Consider the following 12,272-nt stretch of genomic DNA (forward strand, 5'->3'; position numbering starts at 1 on the left):
GTTTTCCCAGGAACTCCCTGTTCCTGGGAAAACCAGGAACCGTTTTTACCGTGTGGACTGCTCAGCACTCCACTGGCAGCCGACGAATGTGCAGGGATCCTTAACTTAACTCAACATTTAACTAACACTGCTGTCATAACGTAACATAAGACAATGTTCACTGTAGGTTAAGGGTACGGACTTATGAGAGTACTTGCAAAAGTATATCCACACAAATTCGAGACATAAAAAAATAACTTACCCTTTTGAAATGACGTTAGAAGTTAAGGGTAATAACTTAAACTCTTGTGATAACGTTATGATGCCCTTATGAGGTAAGTTAAGGATCCCTGCGAATGTGACGTCACGTTCGTTTTCACGTGAAAACAGCAATGTTGGTTTGAGCGTGACAAACGGTGAAAATTTACAGTCAAACGACTGTGACACACCGCACGGTTTGTTCACATTACTTCGGGTGTGACACGTAATCAGCAGGCGAACTGTCACATTCAAACGAATGTGACACCCATGTGTCACGTTCGTTTGAATGTGACATGCCCGAATTGTCACATTAAAACGAACGTGACACTCCATAATCTGACAATTATGGCGTTGTCAAATTCGTTTGGATGTGACATGACATGTGTCCATTGGGTACCAGGTGTCACATTCGTTTGAATGTGACAGTTCGCCTGCTAATTGCGTGTCACACTTAAAGTAATGTGATCGAGCGGTGCGGTCTGTCACGTTCGTTAGGGTGCGTCGTCCAGAGGACACTTTCGATATCAGAGTTTGAAGACCCCTAGAAAGTTTCGTTTTTTTGTGCTGATTTCGGAACTGACCTCGGTTTTTCGATCGGAGTTAATCTTCTTGGTCCTACCGGCCAAAATGTACCAAAAAGCGGCAGTTTCTGAAAAAAATGTTCAAAAAGGCGATTTTTCAGCCTCAATTCTGTGTTAAAACGTCCCGGAGTAATTCTGATGGTTGTTGTCACACTGTAAAAAATTAGTTCGTAAATTTACAAACAATTTATGGGTAATTTCGTTGCACAAATTATCTGTAAATTTACAACGTCTTTTTGTTTCTTAACGATTTATGAATTATTCTTCACGCAGTAATTTGTAAAATTACAAACCTTTTACACGCTCAAAATGACGTGGACCGCTTTTGTTCTACCTTGTCACGCTGATGAAATGGAGATTAACTTATTTCAGCGTTTTTGTTTTGTTTTATGAAACATCTTGTAAAATGATGAAGGCATCACCATATCTCGTAATCTTACAAGCGATTTGTGCAACGGAATTACCCAAGCATTTGTTGTAATTTTAGGAAACTTTTCATGTTTTTGTGACATTGTAGTAGTATTTTAGTCACGTTTGAGATGTATTTTGTTCGTACCATTTCATGAGCCGGTGTTCACGAACAAATTTCATAAAATTAAGAAGATTTCTGTGATGAATAATTCATAAAACGGCCTCTACGAATACATTTCATAAAATAACGAAATGTTATTGTTACTTTACAGAGAATTTGTAAAAAAAAAATTCGTAAATTCACAATAATTTTTTACAGTGCAGTGCCAATGGATATACACAACACCAAAAAAAATATGAGAGCGAACTGGAACCTATCTAGCGGATATGCCGGGGCCTGCAATGAAAAAAAATTGTGAAAAAAACTCCCTTAAACGACTATTTTTGGCCCTCAGAGACCCCCCAGCGTCCGAATTTTGGTGCCCTATGCGGTCAAAATGTTGGGTACTATCAAAGGCAAGAACGAAACGTGAGCGGCGGAGGGCTGGGACGCATTTCAGCTTTCGCGCAGCAGCGGGAAGCATTTTTAGGAAAAACTGAAGAAACACCAAAAAGCGCTTTTTGGAATTTTTTCGGTTTTTCGCCGGCCCAAAACCCCTACTAGGGGAAAAACTGCTTCGGCAGTTTTGACCTTCGAAGGTGCCCCCCTGTGGGGCATATGGGCCCCATAACTCTGCTCATAATAACCTAATATCCGCATTGCAGCAGCAGCACCCGCTTGTAACACTACTCCGATTAAATTAATCTTCTTATTTTAGGTATCTACAGCGACGCAGGACAAAAGACACCGTGTGAGGTATCCCTTGGCCCCACGTGGGGTCAGAAATCGAACTTCTAGACCAATGCTGATAGAAACGTCGTTCTTTTTTCTTTTACTTCAACTGCTTTCTGACGGACGTTTTACGACGCTTGAAATGATGAGCGTGTGCGTGCCAACGTGCGGGCTTGAGAGGAGGTAGGTTGGGCTCACAGTTGCCTGTCGGGTGGTCGAGGTGTCAGTTCAACTGTACTGATCATTATGTTTAGTTCATATCATCGCATGCAAAGCAATTCTGTTCGAATATCCGTTCTTCCTTGGTCCATCGAAAATTTAGCGAAACGTGCCAAATCGTGAAATAACGCGTTCATCGCAGTACACTGCGAGAAAAAAGTACGTAAAAAGTACGCAACATGTCTGGTCTATAATTTGCCTGGACCGTCCGTACTTGCCAACTACGGAACGTTCTGTACTTTATACCGTACCCATTTACATGGGTTCATATGGCGAGCAAGTACGGAACGTTCCGTACACGGTAAAAAAGGTACATGGTTTTCCCAGGCAGGAGCCCTATGGCGAAGACATAGGCGGTTTCCAGGGGGTTCCTGGGAAAACCAGGAACCGTTTTTACCGTGTACTTTTCTCCGCACCTCCGTTCTATATTTTTCTGTACCAATTCCGTACAAAAGTAAGGGAGTATGGGGCGATTTGTAACAGATTTCGGAACTCGCTATACAAAATTAAGAACATTCTGCATATCGGTGTCAAACTTGTGCCAGTTGAGCAGTCTGGCCCTTCATCTAGACTGTGCAGCTCCATTGGATCAATCTGGAGTCCGTAATCTTTGAAATCTAAGACGTTTTTCAAACCCTTGCATGCTGTTACGAATCGCCCCAGCATGGGGCGATTTGTAACAGCCATGGGGCTTTTCATAACATCCTCCACATTAAATGAAACGTCGTCGGGAATGTTATCTCCTCCACCAGTTGTTCTTCGGGTGTCCTGCAGACGTCTAAAAATCTACATTACAAGCTGTCGTTGACCGCCTCCGCATTAACTGATCGGCTATGCCAATCCTAACCTCACTTTTTTCAATTTTAGATGAAAGAAGAGAATAACTCGCTTTAAGGCCAGGGACAGGTGAAAAAATGAAGAAGTTTGGTGAAATTGAATGAAATGAGTTCCGGGTGGAAAATGGTCCTTTGGACCTTCCTCTTTCAGGATCTGTCGGGACTTCGACTATCCGGGACCTGGAAGTGCTTAAAATACATCTTTTCACACACTCCTGCATTTACGACACTTTAGTAAAATTGTCCGTTTTGCCATCAAGGGGGGAGGGGGAGGGGGGTCTAGCGAAAATCTTGCCATTTTCAAAATGAACCCCACTGTCATAATTTGTTGGGAATATGAAATCATACTTCAAAGAGACTAAGATTTGATTTTTGAAGGCATATGCTAGGTCTTGAACCCAGTCGAATTGTCTTTTTTGGACTGTTTTGGCTTTATTTAGCCGTATCTTGAACAATCCTCTTGCGCATACTATTTTGACGTAAAAGGCTTATCTTCACATTTTGCACTTCTTCGATTCATTTTAAAAAGATTCCAGCATGCCTAGTTCAAAATTTCTATTATATTAGTAATCACATGCTTTTTTCATCTAAGAAGTCACTAAAACTTGTCTATTTTGTACATTGTTGATCAATTTAAGTGAAATGCATGCTTTAGAAGCTTGCCAATGATAATGTAATGGACATTTTCAGTTGTGCATGCTGGGATCTTTTAAAAATGAATCGAAGAAGTGAAAAATATCCAGGTCAACCTTTTACGACAAAATAGTATGCGCAAGGAGATTTTTTGGCTGAAAATCCATTAAAATCTGTCACCAAACTTTAAACGCCCTTTTCTCCGAAGACATTTTTTTAACATTTGAATGGTCCTGTGCGCATACAGTTTGAAGTGTCGTCAATGATATTTTTTCCACTGACTCAGTAGGTTATTGCGAGGAAACGCAAGTGACAGTTTTTGTATATTCCACCCAGAAGTATGATTTTGGATATCGGTTTTTACAAAAAAAGGGAAAATCTTTGGTTTTTGAAAAATATCAAAATTGAAAAGTTGGTATTTTGCTATCAGTGCCGGAAACTAAAATCTGTCACTTGCGTTTGTTCTTTGGACTTAGACGAACAAAAAAATATGTCGGTCAGGTCAATAACCCAAAATGGGAAACGCACAGGAATTTTTTAACAAACACTTAAAAAATTATAAAAAAGCCTGTATCTCAGGAACCGCTTGATATTATGGGATGGGATTTTGGGTGAAATAGTTTATCATCAAGAGTAAGATTTTGACAGAAAATAAGAAGTTTTGGACCAGCAGTTTCTGAGATCATTTTTTCACCTGTCCCTGGCCTTAAAATGCATTTCGAGCTGTGTAAATAAATTGGAATAAGGCAGCAGATGATTCGAGAAAAAATTCAAGCATTTAATTGCTAAAACTACTTAAATTCTTGTTTTTATACGGGTCTGTTACGATTCACCCCAAATGCCTGTTACGCAAGAAATACGTCCCTAACTATCACTGGACAAATTAAAAGCAACTTATACCACGTGGTTACATTGTAAAGGGGTCACGCTTCAAGGCCACAACGGTGCTTCGATGGTGATTCGTACCTGGGGAGCCTCAGACAGAAACTTCCTAGGACTCAAAATAAAAGATTTTTCCTGATGGCCGAAATTTTGGTGTACCCTATATTTCAGACGCCCTCCAAAACTATACCTGAGCACCGATCACATCCGCTTCGATTGTTCAAGGACCCTGTACTTGAAGCGAAAGAGGGGCCATACTCAGATTTTCCTCTGCTCCCTCCACTTAAATTAATAAACGCATTTGTTACGAATCGCCCCTGTTACAAATCGCCCCATACTCCCTTACGGAGTTTTTTACAGTGTAAGATAAGTCGCGCGCCAGCTGTCACACACGCTACGTCACTGGCAATAGAAGCTGCTCACCGGACGGCTGAATATTCCCCGCGCATACTGCTGGCATTGAAATTGAAGATGCTTCATACTTCATTTGACAACTCACAGAAAAAAAGGGTTACTGCGTCGCGGGTACGATTTTGTCTCTGTTCACCTACCTAGGTGATAGTCCCTACGGAGTGATAGATGGTGAGTGCTGACTCCCGGGTGGTAAGCATTGTTGCTTCGGACGTGCCGTACACCGGGGTAACGACAGCAAGGGTTACTTGAAACACTTTTGTACCCTTTTAGGCAAGCCACGCCAGCAGGGCACCTTCGAAGGTCAAAACTGCCGAAGCAGTTTTTCCCCTTCTTTGTCGGAAGGACGATTGAGTGTTTGAATGGCAGGTTAGGACCAAGGTCACTTTTAAAATAAATTTTAAATTTTAGTGAATTTAACAAGACGAGGCTCTGACCTGATCCTGAGTTTAAATTGCGTTTGTATATTGTTGTATTTGGCGAATGTCACCTAAGAGGATCAATAGTAGGGGTTTTGGGCCGGCGAAAAACCGAAAAAATTCCAAAAAGCGCTTTTTGGTGTTTTTTCAGTTTTTCCTAAAAATGCTTCCCGCTGCTGCGCGAAAGCTGAAATGCGTCCCAGCCCTCCGCCGCTCACGTTTCGTTCTTGCCTTTGATAGTACCCAACATTTTGACCGCATAGGGCACCAAAATTCGGACGCTGGGGGGTCTCTGAGGGCCAAAAATAGTCGTTTAAGGGAGTTTTTTCACAATTTTTTTTCATTGCAGGCCCCGGCATATCCGCTAGATAGGTTCCAGTTCGCTCTCATATTTTTTTTGGTGTTGTGTATATCCATTGGCACTGACAACAACCATCAGAATTACTCCGGGACGTTTTAACACAGAATTGAGGCTGAAAAATCGCCTTTTTGAACATTTTTTTCAGAAACTGCCGCTTTTTGGTACATTTTGGCCGGCAGGACCAAGAAGATTAACTCCGATCGAAAAACCGAGGTCAGTTCCGAAATCAGCACAAAAAAACAAAACTTTCTAGAGGTCTTCAAACTCTGATATCGAAAGTCGCCTCTGGACGACGCACCCTAACGTTCGTTTGACTGTAAATTTTCACCGTTTGTCACGCTTAAACTAACATCGCCGTTTTCACGTGAAAACGAACGTGACGTCACATTCGTCGGCTACCAGTGTCGTCATGCCTGTTCTACAGTACTTTGTACAACAATTGTTAAACTTTGAAAGTACAATTAATTCCTGATAAAAAATTTGCCAGGGATTTGTGCACTTTTGTTGTGTTTGTATATTGAATTATGATAATGCTTCAACCATGCAACTTTCTAACATTAATGAAATGGCTAACTTTTCTTGTGAAAAAAGAGCCCCTTTCTTTTCAATACTAAATTAACGAAACATCTCTTTTATTTAGCTCAATACTATCTTGACAGTCACTTTATAAATGATCCAGGAAGCGGAAGAAGGGAATAACTTGACTTATCCCCAAATTGAGTTTTTATTTTATTATTGTGCCTTAGAATGGTTTCCATCACTACACCAAATTATTTGACTGAATTCCAAGCAGTTTAGGAGAAAATCCACATAGAAAAAGGGTATAACTCAACTTAACCCCATTTACGGTCTAAATTTCATTGGAAAATGGAGATAACTCAACCTTAGTCTACATGAGTCCGTTTGACAAATTGGCAAAAGGATATAACTCAACTTGTGTTTTTAAGGATCTAGTGTAAAAAGAATCAACTCAACTTAGCCCCCCCTTGATTTTAAATTTCAATTTGGAAAAAAGAGCTAAGTCCAAAAAATACACCAGAGCAACATACACTTTATGCAGACTATTGTTCCACTTGACTTGTCTCCAAATTCCACTTCGTTTAGGAAATATAAGGTGAGCTGACTCTGTTTTCCATTTCAACGGAAAGTGATAAGTCGCAGAAATCCTCTACGAAGTGACCTTACACTTTTGATTTTTTTCCAAAATTTTACTAATGCTTTTTGAAATTATTAACATTTGCAACATTCATTTGTTTTGTTTTAGTTTTCCCTGCTAACAGTTTTTTGTTTCTCCTGAAAAATGGCCAAAATTGAGTTATCCCCTTCTTCCGCTTCCTGGATCAAATGCATCGTCCACTTTTGTGTTCTTTGGTTTCGTAGAACATTTTTCCACTGATCGAAAACTTAATGGGAAGTGCATGAATCGTCAGTGAAATCGGCCCGAGTGTGCTCCTTCGTGAGGTTGAACGGGTCGGACGGTCGGGTATTCATATGTCCTTTCTGTGTCGTTGCTGATGTCGGTGTAAAGATTCACTGCCACCGATTGCATGGCAGCCTTAAACGATCCTGCCATCAGAACAGCTAACAAGATGGTGTTGGAGAGCGACAGCAGTACCTGCAGAGATAAAGCAAAGAATTTGCAGTTTCGTATTGAGGTTTCCGTACCAAGTCGCATCTTAAAGTCTCCTTCGCAAAGTATTTCATCGTAAACTGTTGGTCTGGGTAAAGCACTGTTAGAAATTCTGTCGTAAATTAGCGACAAAAAAGTCGCTAATTTTCATAGCGACGGAAATCGTTCTTAAACTACTTCGTCGTTACTGAACGACTAAAAAATCATTTCTCTACGACAATGTCGTAATCACGATTACATATTTTGACACCTGAAATCCCCGAAAAGTTGGTGAAAAGTTACAATTTGGTCACTTATTTACGATTTGTGTCGTTCATTTACGATTCAGAACACGAATTTACGACAAGAGTCGTAAATGTACGTCTGAAGTCATAACTGCACGACTTATTCGAAAGATAATTTACGATTGGTCGTAGACTTACGATTAAGTCGTAAATTTACGACTTAATTTGTTTTAAAACGAAACGTGTCGCTATCAAAATTAGCGACAAATATGTCGTACATTTACGATTCAAGTCGTATATTTACGACTTGAGTCGTAACAAAATATGTTGTTTAAAAACGACATAATTGCTCTACAAAATGTCGTAAATTTACGATTATTTTTAACAGTGAGTGAGTAAGAACTTCCGTACTCGGGTACGCAAAATATGCAGCAAAAATGAGCACAGAATGTCCGTACTCGTTCTATGTGAACTCATGTAAACGGGTACAGAAGCTATATAGTTGGCAGGTACCAACAGTAGAGGCAAATTATTGACCCGAAATGTTTCGTACTCTTTGTGTACATTTTGAGTATTTTCGCTTATTTGGTGCAATACTTGATAAATCGTGGCATTACACTGTGCGAAAAAACCACAGTAAATTCCGTTATTTTTTTTTGCCGGGATTTACCGTAGTTCACGACACAGTATTTACTGTGCCTGGTTACAGCATTTACTGTACCTGGTACAGGATTTTCCGTACTCCACTCCTGTGGTTACAGTAAATCCCGTACAAAGTATAATAGATTCTGTAAAAAAGTACAGTAAATCCTGTACTCTGAACTACAGTGACAGCTGTACTAATCACTATAGGATTTACTGTGATTTTTTCCCACAGTGTAGTAAGTCACTAGGACTATTACATCAACTTTGTCAGTGCTTTTAAAGGCAGCATGCCATTAATATTTCAAGGAAATGAAAAAATCCAGACAATTTTAGTGGCATTTTTAGTGGCATTTTTAGTGGCATTTTTTCTTAAGAATAAATTCAATGGAAGTGTACACTCTGAGAAAAAATGACGGTAAATCCTGGATAATTTTTTTGCCAACCTTTACCGTACTTCAAAAACCAGTATCCACCGTACTTGTTTTACAAAATATTCCGTAGTCTTTTAACAGTAGTTGCCGTTCTTCCGTACAGTCCATGCCGTAGGAAGGACCAGGTCTGGCCCCAACAAGGGCCGCTTCCAAGAATTGTCCACATCAGGATCTTGAAAAAAGGGGGTCGACCGACTGAAAAATTTTATTGCACCTACACTGAGAATGAAAGGGTCATGATCATGACTAAAATTTTGGGTGAGGAAAGTTTCCTCACCCAAATTTGGGTCATAATACTATGGAGCTATATATAGGGATGCAAAAATACCGGTAGGATTCAAAGTTACGTAAAATACGGTAAAATACGGTATTTTACCGTATTATACGGTAAAATTGGGTAAAATTGATTTTTCTTGACTTTGAGGGGTAATTGTGGTACCTCTTGGGAATATAGGGGAAAAAAGGTACGTTTGGGTGAGGGTGTATCGGTTACATCGTTTCATACATACTTCCAAGCCAACATGACTCAAGAACAAACGTCGCATTTTGAAAGACACGGACCCAACACTGTGTGGGTTAAAGATATGAACTATTCTCCGACTTACTGACCCTTCCCCCTAATGTCTGAATTTTGTGGACTTTCCTTGTTAGTAAATAAATTTTGATTCTGCCTGGTTCTTTTGACCGTAAATTAACAGCCACTGAAGTGCAAAAATGGCGTCTTTTTTCTCTTTGTCCATGTATGTTGGCTCAATTTCATGAAAACTTTATTTCCTGAAAGGCACCGGCGGCCCCATGGTGTCTAATCATGTCAATGTTTATTGCATTTTTCAGCTCAAATAACTAACAAGTATCCACCCCTATTTTTCCTATTTTCTGTTTTCAATTATTTTACATTTTACTTATCTTGGCAACAAAGAAGTTTCTGGTTTGGCTAGTGTAGTTAGATTTTAATATCCACGAGTTTTGCAAAAGAAGAGAACATTGACTTCTTGCTTTGTTTTAAGTGCCCAGAGATGACGTCTTACACGTACATGGGGCGGCGCGAGGGGCAGATACAAACCAAGAGTTTTCAAGAGGCGCTGTTTTCAGTCCCTACGTCCCAGTTCATCGTGTGGAGGCAAAAGAAGGGCAAATAAGTCAATATTTCAAAATTACCGAAAAATACCAATTTTACCGGGGTCTCCGTAAAATACCGTATTTTACCGTATTATACCGTTCTTTACCGGTAATATTACCGGCCTTTACATCCCTAGCTATATAGGGAGCTGATACACCCTTCCTCACCCAAAATTGGGCGAGGAAGCTTTTCTCACCCAAATTGGGCGAGGAAACATTCCTCGCCCAAATTTGGGTGAGAAAGTAAACCTCGCCCAAAATTGGGTATTGATCATGACTTTTGCATTCTCAGTGTATCGATAGGTCTCGTCAAGACCTTTCCAACAAGTGGTCGAAAGGGGGGTCCAGGAGTCCGACTTCAGCAGTTGCGTACAGCAGGAACTTGGAAAAAGAGGGTCAACCGACTAAACAAAATTATAGCAGTTTTTGATAGGTATTAAAAGTACGGGATTGCCGGGTAAAAAAGTACGGGATTCCCTGTAAAAAAAAGTACGGTGTTTCCTGTATAAAAAAAGAAAACGGTATTGCCTGTAAAAAAAACGACGGAATTGCCTGTTAAAAAAGTACGGTGAAGTCTGGAGTAATCAGTACAAGATTTACCGTGATCTTTTCTCGCAGTGTATTGGGTTCTTTGACTTAGTTATTCCACGGTTTGTCGCCTTATCGCTATTCTAGCGAAGAAGCGAAAGATGTCCAGCACATTGTAGTTTTTGCAACAAAGTAAGAACATTTTGCTTAACAGATTTTTGAAGAAACCAGGTTAAAAAATCCTTCTTGACTGGATTTGGAGGAAGTTATTGGGCTCTTAATTTTGTGTTTGACAATAAACAATGTATTACCACACAAAAACTAACGTCTACCTTGTGGCTGAACTTGAAAAGTGCTACATTGTCAGGGGAATCTCCCGTAAATGACTTCAAAATCTGTTTTGAACGACATGGACAGTAAAGCCTAACTGGATCCGGCAAGATCTCACAGCATTCAGTGAGATCTTACTTGATTTTCAGCATTGGCTACACTGGATGTGCAGGAAGACATACCCCGATGATACAGCTGAGGCGCAGCGTCATGATACCACTCAGAGACACTTTCACAGGCCGCTGAGAAATCTCCGCGGCAAAGCGTTCCAACTAAAGAACGAGAAAAAAAAAATATTTTAGTCCAGAAGTAAGGGAATGTGAGAAATTGTTACACCCGAGGGGGTATTAGTACCCCTGAAAATGGCGTCAAGATTCTTCTGTCAAGATATTTTTCTATCAAAATTTAAGAAAATTAAGAGTTAAGAATTTTTTTTCTGGGGGTGCACTTGCAGAACCTGTGACCCGACCATCGACTTAAACTTTCTTTTGCCTCAAAATTAACGGGAACTGAAAGCAGCCCCTTTTCGGAGAGTTTTAACTATTGCTCTACCACGGCGCGTGTTATTACCGGTAGAGTGACCCGACCATCAACCCTCACATCAAGATTGAGCGGTCGAGCCATTCCCTAAATTTTTTAATGTTTCGTGTTTAATTTTTAGCAGACACTTTGGTTTAGTATTGAAAAAAGCAATCGCCCTTTATGCACCCTGCATTTCACGATCTTTCCTTCTGTTCAAAGTGTTTTGAAAACAGCCGCCTCGTTATTGTCAAAATCTCGTAGAAGTGCGTACACCGCCGTGCGGAAGGCACACGCAAAACTTCGCGATCTCCAGAGACCGTTGGGGCGTTCCATGGTAGATTTACACGAGTTTAATCGACCATCTCCGATTTTGCTCATATTTGGCTCAAATGTTGCCCTCATAGGGGGGAACATCCGTGGAAAATCTCACAGCCGTAGCCCCAGTAGTTTCCGAGATATAGCGGTTCAAACTTTTTATTTAAGACTTTCCGCAACTTTTATATAAAAAGTGAAAAATGGGTCCCACTTCCGTACCGTTCATTCTAGAAGGACGAAAATGGTAACATATACGTAAAATCACTAGAGGAATCCGAATATGCCCCCGGAAAGATCGTAGCTCAACGCCTTCTATCCGAAATCGCAATTTTGAGCCTATTTTTCAGGCACTTTTGAGGCTTTGGTGAGGGGTGTTCCCAATCGAAAAATCGACTTATTCAGGGTGCAATCGGTAGGTCTCTGACCCTACTCTCAAGTTCAAATGACGGAAGTATGGGGTATGGCCCTCGTTTTCGCTCCACAGCCCGTTGAAAAATAAAAAATCGCCAATTTGACCCATTTTGAGCCAAAATGGCACATATTTGAGGCCATATTGCAGGAGATCGGCACCAGATACAGAGGTCTGCCAGGGCTCATTTGAAAGGAAATTTCATGACCTTTCGATATGTGAAATAAAAATCATGGGTATTTGCCTTCTTTTCACGGTACACGCAGATATGTAAAAGTGTGCAAAACCCCAAAA

The sequence above is a fragment of the Thrips palmi genome, unplaced genomic scaffold, assembly GCF_012932325.1.
Source record: "Thrips palmi isolate BJ-2018 unplaced genomic scaffold, TpBJ-2018v1 HiC_scaffold_4, whole genome shotgun sequence".
NCBI classification, from domain to species: Eukaryota; Metazoa; Arthropoda; class Insecta; order Thysanoptera; family Thripidae; genus Thrips; species Thrips palmi.